Consider the following 12,128-nt stretch of genomic DNA (forward strand, 5'->3'; position numbering starts at 1 on the left):
AGACTGTCTCAGAGCACTTTAATGCTATGAAATTTTCATTCTTATAATAGTACAATGCTACCAAGTGGAAGGTCCAGGCTGGGGCTGAGCAACTGCACAACTGAATAAATCAGAGTTTTTGCCCTCAAAGTTCTTACTGACAATTGAGAAACAAGTATATTCACAGATATCATTCAAGTAAGATGTACTTCATATTATCACAAGAAGAGCTGTAAATAAAAGACCATGAGAGTTTAGTGACAAGGACATTAATTCTGATGGTGGAATTTGATAAACTTAGAGGACATAAGATCGAATCTCAGTCTTGGAAGGCTGAGCAGGATTTTGACAGCAATGAGTGACAATTGGTTTTGACTTGGGCTAAAGAGGCCTGTTTGAGGCTATAGTAAGACCCAAGACAGAAGACAGTTTTAATTAAGACAATTCCAGTGGGAGTGAGAGGACAGAGAGATTCAAAAGTCAAGTGTCCAAAAGCAGGAAGATCTAGCATTAATGGCCTCATGCCACACATTACTGCACTGCACATTACTGCAAAGAACCTAAAATAAAGATATAATACCTTGGAGTGCTAAGAAAACAAAGTGAATTTTCTGATGGATTTGTTTTACTTTCCCCACAGGGTTGTCATGAATATCAAGAAAAGAGAATGTGAAAAATATTTTGTTTGTTGTGTGGTGTTCTTGTTATTTCTATTAACAAAAAGAGCAATAATAATATAGCTATTTAAGGGTGCTTTTTTTTTCCTTGTGAAATCCTGGAAGTGAAATGAAAACAAAGGCTGAAATGAGTTTTGCTGTAGAAAATAATTCAACCACAAGTTTCAAGTAAACCATTTGTAGTTGCTGAAATTGAACATATTGGGTTCTGCTATGGAAGGAAAAGGGCCTCCCAACTCACTTTTAGCAGGAAAACAAAGTTTTTGTCTTAATAAGAAGGAATCTGTTGAGTTCAGTACAATAATTCCATTTTTGCTAGGAGTGCGGGATGGGTGGTTGTAATGCAGTGTTTTCAGGAATCTTTATTTCCCTCTTTCATAGGGAGATAAGTGAAGTCTAGTTGTGGCAGGAGGAGTCCCATTCTATGACCACCTCCATTATTTGTCTCAGAGGGATAAATTCAGGCCATAAACTCCCAAAGTAGTGTATCGTAATCACCATCATCGTTGTCATAGACTGAATGTTTATACCCCCCCATCACCAAATTCATATGTTAAAACCCAGTCGCCAGTGTGATACATTTTGAAGCAGTCTTTAGGAGGTGATTAGGTCGCCTCTTGAGGAGGCCTCAAGAATGGAATCTGTGCCCTCATAAAAGGGACCCCCCCCCGATCTCCCTTGCCCCTTCTGCCATGGGAGGGCACAGTGCAAAGACAGCCATCTATGAACCAGGAAGCAGGCTCTCACCAGACACGAAATCTGTCAGCACCATGATCCTAGAATTCTCAGTGTCCAGAACTATGAGAAATAAATGCTTTGCCAGTCCCTATTGGTACAGATAACCATAGGCACAGACCTTATAAATATAGCTTAACAACACAGGCAGTGCAGTATATGTTTCTTATAAGAAGAAAGCAGGGAAATAAGCAGGGAAAATAATAACACTTAATATTCATTGAGTGCATGTTACTCAAACACTATTGTAACAGATACTTATATTTTGTCTTATTCAATTTCAAAGTCAAATAACCACTTGAGGTAAGTCTCATTCTTAACCTCCTTTTTCTGATGAGAAAATTGAGGCAGAAAGGATTAAATAGCTTGTCCAAAATTACACAGGATTTTAACCCAGGTCCTGTGGCTTCAGAGTTCCCCTTTTTAACCATGGCTTACTGTCTCCAACAGTGCATATTAAGAATTAAGAATAGGGAGGATTTATAACTGATTAGAGTCTAGCAGAAGCAAGAGAACCCCATATGTAGATATGGGATAAAGAGATAGCTTCCCGGTTCAGAAGAGAGAGAAGGAGGAAATGAGACAGGCCTGGGTTTGAATTAGAGCTCAACATTTACTACGGTTGTTGTGATTTTAGGGAGCTACTTAGCCTCTGCATATCTGTTTCTTCATTTATAAACTGAGAATAAAAATCACGTGTACAGCAAAGTCTTACAGTGAGGTTTAAAGAGGGAATACATGTGAAGAACCTATGGGTAGTGGTTGGCACATATAAAATTACTATTATAATTAAAATTACTATAACTATTGGGGTGCCTGGGTGGCTCAGTGGGTTAAGGCTTCTGCCTTTGGCTCGGGTCATGGTCCTGGGGTCCTGGGATCAAGCCCCACGTCGGGCTTTCTGCTTGGTGGGGAGCCTGCTTCCTGCCCCCACCCCCTGCCTGCCTCTCTGCCTACTTGTGATCTCTGTCAAATAAATTTTTTTTAGATCTTTAAAAAAAATTACTATTACTATTATCATAGGTAAGAATTCTGCTACCAGGCAGCTCCTCAAATGACAGAGCTTTATGTTTTTGTACTTGGTTGAATATTCATGGGTACTAGACGATTTTCTCCTTGGTTAGGGAAAGATTGAATATAGGAAGGATTGAGAAATTGAAGGCTCATTCCAGCTGAGACCTAAGCTCTCCACCATTGGCTGTCTATTCATGACCTTGAAGTATACCTCTAATGTGGCTTCCTTCCTTCCCAGGAATCCAGCCTGGCTTCTGGCTTTCATGGAGTAGATTCTCCAGAAATTAAGCTCATTCTCAGTGACCTCCTCCTCCAACAACCACAGAGCGGCACAGCCACTCAGCCTCCTCAGTGCCCACCTCTCCTGGACACACACAGAAGTGTGTCTCACTGGGGATAGGCCCTGTTTTGAAAAGAAACTCAGCCCCTTAGAAAATGGAAAGAAAGCTGAAAGAAAGGAAAAGTATTAAGACATAAGTGAGGGAGTATAAAATTTAGAACAGAAAAAGTCTGGTTCTAACTCCTCTTTTAACAGAGGAGGACATTAAAAACTAGAAAAGGGATTTATTTGCCAGCCATCACTTGGCCAGGGTTAGCAGAACTACAAGGGCCAGACAAGGCTACAAGGGTGGAGGGTTAATGTTTTCAAATTACTCACCTCAGGGCACCAGGGTTTCTCTGATGTTCTCCAGAAACTTCTTAGGGAGAAGAGAGCAGGGAAACTTCCAGACATTTCCTCAATGAACACAACTCCACAACAATATGGTTTACATTTGGGCTTCTAATTAAGACTGGTTTTGTAGGATGGGCTCTAGTGCAAAAAGTATATTTGAGAACAACTATCTTAGACTTTTTTGCATCTTAAACACTCATCATTGATTGAACAATTTCTAGAAAGCAAACTTGAAAGATTCCCCAATTATGAAACCTTTTGTTAAATACTCCAGGGGCCATTGAGGCCATAAAATTATACTACAGGACATCAGATAAATATTAAAATAAATATGAAGATAAAAGGGGGAATAAACCTCGGAATGTTTGTGTGTGACTTACATATGTTTATGTGTTTTATTTTTCAAATTAATGGTAAATAATTTTTCTGAATAAGACAAATATGGAAAAAGAATAAAGACAAACCTCTTCAATATTTTTCAACTGCCTACTATGAATGTCACAAAAGCTTTGCCTGTAGCCTAAATAAGTTTCTCATACATATGTGCTATCATTATTCAAATGTATCTAGATGATATGACCACTGATAAAATCCAATTGCATCTTAAAATGTTGAGTTGATGTTATGATATTTTCAAATATTTCAGATATTTTCTCAGTCAACATTTCCCAATTATAGATCTATGATAATGATATTTTTTTTAATCATGAAAAAGACATTCCTGTGTGTGAAAGTTTAAGGGACTCTGGTTAGACTTCAAGACAGGAATGAGTTTTGAGTAATAAATTCTGCTGTGTCATGAACATAGTGCATGGGAGTTTTCTGAGCATTTATAGGTTATTCCAGGTGCTCGCTTCGGCAGCACATATATATAGGTTATTCTAGGTAATCACTTGTTTTTGTGAACCTGTCCATAGCCATTCTTTCTTTTATATATTACTACCTGAACTCAACAGTCCTCTAGTCAGAAGGACAGGGACCTGGAGAAGTGAGTTGGTTACATTATCTGGATATTAATAAAAATTAAAACCTTTGAAAAGAGATGTAATGTAACTTCTTTATTTCTCCCCAGTACTCAACAATCTTTTAACCACACTGGGAGAAAAGCCCTTCACAGAAAACTTAGCACCTGCTTAAGATAAACGTTAATCATAAAAAACAAACAAGTACAAAAGAACAGATAACCTAATCACTTGTCATAGTTAGTATTAGCATGGAAGAGTAGGGCAGGCAGTCTGATAAAACTAGAAGGAAGTGGGACTGTCCATTTAGTGTTTGGTGACTGGAGGAAAATCAGCCGGGCTCAGTAGTAATGAAAATCTAAAGGGACTGGGATATCACAATGCAACCACCTCAGGGATATTGAGAACATTGGACAAGTAATATATTTCTATGTGTGTGTGTTTTCATTTTTGTTCTTAATCTCCAAATGCAGTGGGTGGTAACCCTAAGGCCAGGTGGAGCCTGGAGGGGTGTCCTCTCTGGAGTGAGGAGGCAGCCCTGAAGTGAGAGGCAACATGATAGTCAGGAAGACAAGCCTGTCTAAAGGGTGAGGTTGTGAGAGAATCCAAGAAAGCATAGTGACTTCAGTGGGTAGGGATAGATGCGCAGAAGGGAGAACCAGAAGCCCCAGATAACTAGAAAAATCATCCCTATCTCCTAGTTCCCCACTCTTAAAACCTGGGCAGGCACAGCTCTGAAAGGTGCCTAAGGGCCAAACTGTGCCTCATTTTTGCATCACAAACAGGTTTTGTAGTTTAAGCTATCTTTTGACACTGGGCTTTGAATGAATACCCTGCCTGTCCTGGAAACACCCAACACCTTTGCAGCCAAGAGCAGCAAACGTTCTCTTGCTCTTGAACTTCTTGAAATCATAACTGCTTAAGACGGTTATCTTTCTGGATGACAGATATTCTTTTGTCAAGGTGGCCTTCTGCAGGCCAGGAAGAGAGATCACTGGGAACAGAATTGTCCAGCACCTTGATCTTGGATTTTGCAGCCTCTAGAAGTGTGAGAAATAGATATCTGTTGTTCAAGTTGCTCAGTCTATGATATTTGTTATAGCAACCCAAGCTGACTAATGCATGCATATACAGAGCAGTCAGGTAACCCTTGACAATATGTTGCTATCTGTGACATTCTTTTTATTTTCACAAATACACTGAAAAATCTGTTGAGAATAGACAGAGATATGTGAAGAGCTCTCAATAGAGTTCCTCAGCTCTTGAAAATCGACCCTCCAAGCAGCATTGAGATTTGAGTGTGTGAACTCAAGCTAGCTAATTTTTCTGGTTAAGAGAGTATATAAAAGGATCTTCAAGAACTAAACAGAAAAGAATTGTACCAAACTGGATTAACCTTGGCTCCTCAAGTGAGGGCAAGCCCAGAACACCTGCCAACAGTTAAAGATTGTGACCTATGGTCATTGTAACAAATTGTGTAAGACTGATTTGGCAGAATTCCAGGTAACACCTCACTGAGAATTGCTACCAGGAAATAGCTAACAAAATGCCAAGAAAAGTGACTGTGAGGTGCAAGATGCAGCCCCCTTTCTCCAGTATAAGAATTGTACTCTTTTATTCCCATATGTGTGTGATATTTTGGACTTAGAGGTTCAAATTTTGATCTATTTGCATTCTCTTAAAAGAAATGTTAAAATGTCTAGGTCCATAAAGTTGTAAACATATCGTCTCCTGGGGAGTGCAGTGAGGGAAGTATGCAGCAAACAACACTGTAATGGGAAAATGAGTATGAAATCACATTCCCACAGACGCTGCAGTTTTAAAACAATTGGCTTTTAAGTTCTGAGTTGTTTCCTTTGCCTCAACTTCCTCCTCCTATCAGTCTATTCCAGTCAGGTTTCTCAAGTGACTGAAGGTCAACATATCACCATCTATTCCACACCTAAAGAATCTTCCTTTACATTTTCTGGGCGAGTACATCATAGACTTTAATGTTTCCAGAAGCAGAGGAGGCCAACATTCAGGCAGCGTGGAGCTTGGTGATGCACAAGTATAACATGAAACATCTTCAGTAAATCATATTCTCTGTGTTTCCTGTTCCCGTAATGCAGGAAGTGCTGGTTCCACCGGCCCCTGGGCTCTCAGAGATAAGGAACGCTCTGCAGTGTTCAGAATTTTCAGATAGAGCTTTGGAATTTTGCATGAGATATAGAGTATGCAGTCCTAGACTGAAGAGACAGGAAGCTGTTCCTCAGGTGTCATCACCCACTGGAACTGTCTATCCAGACCTGGGAAACATGGATAGCTGAGATTCCTCTCTGGGCCTGAGATAGGCTGTTGTGTGTATGTTTAGATAAACTTGTACCCAAGTGCCTATCCAGCCATTGCTGGGGAATTTCATTCATGAGAACAATGTCCATAGTAAAGAAAGCAGATCAGACTTTTAGTAGGTCTGCCTATGAAAGCGGGCTTAGATTTGACATCCTGGGGTCTCGTTAAAGGATTGAATGAATCAGTAGATAAATTATTAATCGTTTTTCTTTATGTGATTTGAAACACATTCCCATCCTGAAGTAAGTTAGGATGTAAGCCATAAGGTAGAGCATGATAATGAGAGTTGTGAAGTCTGTACTCTGGAAGCTTTTATGTGTTTGGAAGTTTCTGGGGAGGAGGGGAGAAAGAGATTATCTACATTATAAAAAGATGACATGAGTAATCCCAAACAGGGAATAGTGAGAAACATTTTAAATGCTTCTCTTATAAAGCTCAATAGACATAAAGCAGGAAATAAAAGTTAAATACATCATAAAGTGTGCATAATGGCTTTAGTGTAGGAATTGTGTGTCTGTTAACATGACTGAGGGAAACATAAAGAAATGAATGTAGTCATATTCTCTTTTTTTCTTACACAAAGGCAATTTATTCAGAGAAAACAATAATTTGAGGAATCCTGTTCAGAGATGGCTACCAGGTTGACCCCCTTTTCTGTGTGTGCTATCAGCGGGTATGAGGTTGACATCCTCCACCCACCTGATCTTCAATCCTGAGTAGGCAAGGGCTCTGAGGGATGACTGGGCTCCAGGTCCAGGGGTCTTGGTTCTATTTCCTCCTGTGGCCTGGAATTTGATGTGAAGGGCAGTGATGCCCACTTGCACCTCTGGTCTACATCCTGGGCAGCCAACACAGCAGTGTAGAGAGAGGACTCATCTTGGCCATCCTTCACCTTCATTCCCCAGTCACACAGCAGATGGTTTCCTTGCCAGGAAGGTTGGTGACATGGACAAAAGTGTCATTGGGGAAGGCAAAGATGTGGCACACACCAAACACATTTTTTCCTTCAGCTATGTGAGGTTCAAGGTTGATGGCCTGTTCTTCCTTCTTTCCTTCCCCTTGCAAGGTTCCATTTCTGCATGTCTTCTCCAGATTCTGCCACTGGAAGGGGAAAGTAGTTATATTTTTGGTGGACAGTGGGTCTTTTTGTTCCTCCATGATTGTGATACATAACAGTGTATAATGATTGGAGCAGTGGGCAACATAATTCCTGCTTTCTTTGCAATTTCCTTAGAATGTACATTAAATGTGTTCCGAGGTTAAGGAGTTATTTGGATATCTACTGTACAGCCTTGTACCTCTAGACAACTGTACTGTATTGTACACTTAGATTTGTTAAGAGGGTGAAGTAGATCTCATGTTAAATGTTCTTACTGCAGTAAAATAAATTTTAAAGAATAAAATAAAATAAAGGAATGTCTGGACAGCAGGCTCATTTTCTTACTTTGCTCCCAGAACTTATTCATATTAGGCATGTCCATATATTTCCCTCGGCCACAAAGCTTCCCCTCTGGGATTTGTGTATCCCAAACACCTCGCTGAGGTGCGGTAAAGGAAGTATGTAAGTGTTTGGGTTTTAAATATTTTCCTAATGAAAGAATCTGGGTTTGTGGAGACTTCATTGGTCATCTTGAACATGTGCTCACTTCCACATCTTAAATGGATCCTACTGAAAAGGAGCTCTTTTTTTAAAGTGTCAAATCAATTCCACTGAAAATTCTGCCAACTGAGTCAGACCCAGTACTCAGATTAAATCTCTAGGAGTAAAATATGGTTTCTCTCTTTTTCTCACACAACATATCCTGCCCTTACTGTATAATCTGAACCTTAAAAATAAAAACGTGACCTTTTCTCATGACTTCTACCACTCTCACTCTTGTCCAAGTCACCATTCCTTGTTCCTTGAACTGCTGCAATATCTCCCAGCTGGCATTCCTACTTCCACATTTGCCTACCCTAGACTACATTGTCTATAAGTAGTCAGAAAGCTCTTCCAACATCTTATTATGGCACTGTGGAAAGCAAGAGAGTTACCCTGAGAGGGTGGATTGGAATTGGAGGTATTGATGTGGACTCATGATTTCTAAAATGTGTAAATATTTCAGTATATGTATGTTTCCACATGCAGACATAATATAGACAAACACATACAAACATGCATATTTCCTAGCTCTATTTGCTGAAAGAAACTTGGAGCAGTAACACTCTCAGTAACAAAATGAATACAGCCCCCAGATCTTGACTTCTGATACCATCTCCACTAAAAGGAATCAGAGATTCTTGGGGAAATGACAATTTTCTAGGCTGGGTAAGCTAAGTACAATAAGATACTGAAAAATCGCTTTTGTTGAGTAACAGGGTCAAAGAGGTGTGACCACTGATTGACCCATGAGCTAGATCTTGGCACCCCAAGGTGCCTCATCCCTTCCCCTGTCCTTGGAATGTGAGTTCAGCTTGCCTTTCCCGCTCCCAGAGGCTGCTCCAAGGACACAGCCTAAGGATGATGATGTGATGTTGAAAGTACCCACACAGTCTATGCGACTGAGCCATTAGGGCCTCTCAATATTTGAAGGGCAGGTGTGGGAAAACATTCATTTTGCTGCTGCCCAAGACAAGCCTCATATGTAAGCTCTCTTTGCTATTATTAAAATTGCCACCTACCAATATGGAGTGGCCTGCCTCTTTCTTCCGTCTCTACCAGCCCTCTGCATATGCGGGCTGGATTCAGATTACATCAGGAAAGCACCTGAGTAGATTGTGTTAGAAAGCTGTGAACCACACTTTTGTTGAAAACTTAAGGAAATGCTCCCCTCCCCAAATAAGGAGGACTTGTCACATGAACACAGAGAATAGTTTGAAGGAGCTCCCACTGGGACAATTCAAGAAATAAAATAATTAAAGACAGTAATTAATCATAAATCATTAAAAAACAGAAATCTACAATTCCACACAGATAATAAAATGAAACAAAGCGTGAAGAAGAAGGGAAAGCTCTTGTTGATGGTAGCATGTTGTAAACATGGTGTGAATATTGAATAAGGAAAATCATCATTTTGTAAGCAACATGGTAAAGAGGAATTCAGGCAAGGATCATAAAGGATTGTTAAATCTAGGGAGTAAATACTGGTAAGGACCAGGATATCCACATAATTGTTTATTAGCAGCAAGGAGAAAATAGTAACGATTCAGTGGACACACTGGAAAACACAATGACTGAGTGATAAAAATTATTATCACAAAGGATGGGCAGGTGGACATTGCATGTCTCCAGATGGGATATCCTGAGAAAGACAAACATCAGTTCTATGTTATTTCTGCCAAGAATGCATAACCTGAATCTAATCAAGAGAAAATGTTACACAGACCCAAAAATGGAGATCGATCTATTAAAATGGGGTTGGCAGGGCAGGGCTGGTTGAGAGGTGTGAGACTGAATGCTTCAAAACTGTCAATAATCATAAAAGGAAAAAAAAAATCTGGGGAATTGTTCCAGATTAAAAGAGCTAAGACTTGAAAATCAAATGCAATATGTGATTCTAGACTGGATCCTGTACTGGAAGAGAAAAAAAAAAAAAATGCTGTAAAGGACTTGACTGACTCAATTGATGTAACTGAAAAACAGATGGTATTCTGGATAAAACTACTATATTTATAATAAATTTTACTTAGGTTGATAACTTCTCTGTCATTATGTAGGACGTATTAGTCAAGGTTCTCCAGAGAAACAGAATCAATAGGACGTAGATGGCCAGGTGGACAGATAGATAGATGCATACATACATACATAGACAATAGATAGTTGCATGGATGGATAGATAATAAAGAGTTGGCTCACATGATTATGGAGACCACAAGTCCCCAAATCTGCAGGGTGAGTCAGCAAGCTGGAGAACCAGGAGAGCTAATGTGTAGTCCCAGTGCCAAGGTCAGCAGGCTTAAGACCCAGGGAGAAGCAGTGTTTCAGTTTGAATCTGAAAGCAGGATAAACACTGATGTTTCAGTTCAAAAGCTATCAGGCAGGAATAATGCTCTTATTTGGAGAAGGTCAGAGTTTTTATTTTATACATGCTTTCAACTGACTGGATGAAGCCCATCTACAATGGGAAAGGCAATCTGCTTTACTAGGTCTACAGATTTAAATGTTAATCTCATCCAAAACACCCTCACATACGCACCTAAAATAATGTTGGACCAAATATCTGGGTACCCCACGACCCAGTCAAGTTGACACTTCAAATTGACCCTCAGATAAGTGTATCGCCTTTTTTAAGGAAATAAACATTGAAGTATAGAATTTAAAGGCCATAATGTATGCAATTTACTCTCGAATGGTTCAGATAAAAAGGATTTTGAGATAGAGATAAAAAATGATGAAGGAAATTGAGCAAAATCTTAACAGTAAGTAAATCTGAGTAAAGAATACAGAGATATTCTTTGTGCTTTTAAAATTTTCTGTATATCTGAAATTATTTCCAAATAAAGTTTTCTTAAAAGTCTTTCAATATTCTGCTAAAAATACCCCAGCTATTTTTTATGCACTGTGGATGAATTCAACTTTTGTCACTTGGCCTACAGAGCTGTAAGTGGCCCAGCCTCTGCTGACTCCTCACCTCAGCTAATCCTACTCACCTCCCACATAGACCCCTGCTTGCCCTGTGTATTTTCTGCTCCTAGAATAGGAGCATTCTCTCCACAGAACTTTTACACCTACGTCCTCTCCATCTGAAAGCTCTCTTCCCTCTTTGAATACCACTCCTTCTCATTGCTCAGGTGTTTTGTCAAATGTCACTTCCTCAGAGAGTGCCTCTGACTGAAGGAGCTTGTCTTCAGTCATGTTGCTCTATTCACCTTACTCTCTGAACTTACCATGTTTACTCACTCTTTTATTTGTCTATTATACCTCACAGGATATAAACTTCAGAAGGGCAGTTGCCTTATCTACCCTGTTTACTGCTGTATCTCCTATATCCAAAACATTGCTGGCCATGTGGTAAGTTCTAAAGAAATATTTTTGATAAATAGATAAAGGGTTAAGTGCTCACATGTCCAAATCTTTGAAACTAAAATATTTAATCTACTACTATTTGTTCTTCATTCATATATATAGGCTTTATGAGTCTGTGACAGGAATTTTAGTAATATACATTATGATAATACGTGAGCACCAAACAGTGTTATCACAGAGAGGTTAAAGAGAAGTACTAGTGGATGAAGAGAAACTTTTTAAAAAATTGTAATTTGGAGGAACCTAGGTGGCTCAGTTAGCTAAGCAACTGACCCTTGGTTTCAGCTCAGGTCATGATCTCAGGGTCATGAAATCGAGCCCCATGTTGAGCTTTGTGCTCCATAGGAGACACTTTGGGATTCTCTCTTTCCCGTTCCTTCTGCTCCTCACCACACACTCTCTCTCAGGAATAAATAAATAAATCTTTAAAAATAATGTAATTCTGATGATCTGAAAACTGAAGTAAGCCAATCTAAAATTAAATAATCTAAATTAATTAATCTAAAATCCAACAAACATAGCAGTAATAAGAAAATCTCTTGGTAATGGGTCCTTGACTTCCAAATACCTAGTACAATGCCCAGAATACAGTAAAGGATTCATAATATTCAATAAATGCAAGAAATAACCTATTAATAGATCATAAGTGGGTCACTCCAGGGAAAATAAAATGAAGAGACATGGCTAGTTTTGCACTTTCAAACATAAAACAGACTCATTTTTTTTTTAACTAAAAAAAGAGCTCATGATAG

General features: G+C 39.3%; 1 pseudogene; it reads right to left on the reverse strand.

The window, feature by feature from the left end:
- Window positions 1–6,994: 6,994 nt before the first annotated feature.
- On the reverse strand, window positions 6,995–7,993 carry LOC116876698 (annotated as a pseudogene).
- Between the last annotated feature and the right edge of the window lie 4,135 nt (window positions 7,994–12,128).

This window comes from Lontra canadensis, unplaced genomic scaffold (assembly GCF_010015895.1).
Source record: "Lontra canadensis isolate GAN:19392208 unplaced genomic scaffold, GSC_riverotter_1.0 scaffold47, whole genome shotgun sequence".
NCBI lineage: Eukaryota > Metazoa > Chordata > Mammalia > Carnivora > Mustelidae > Lontra > Lontra canadensis.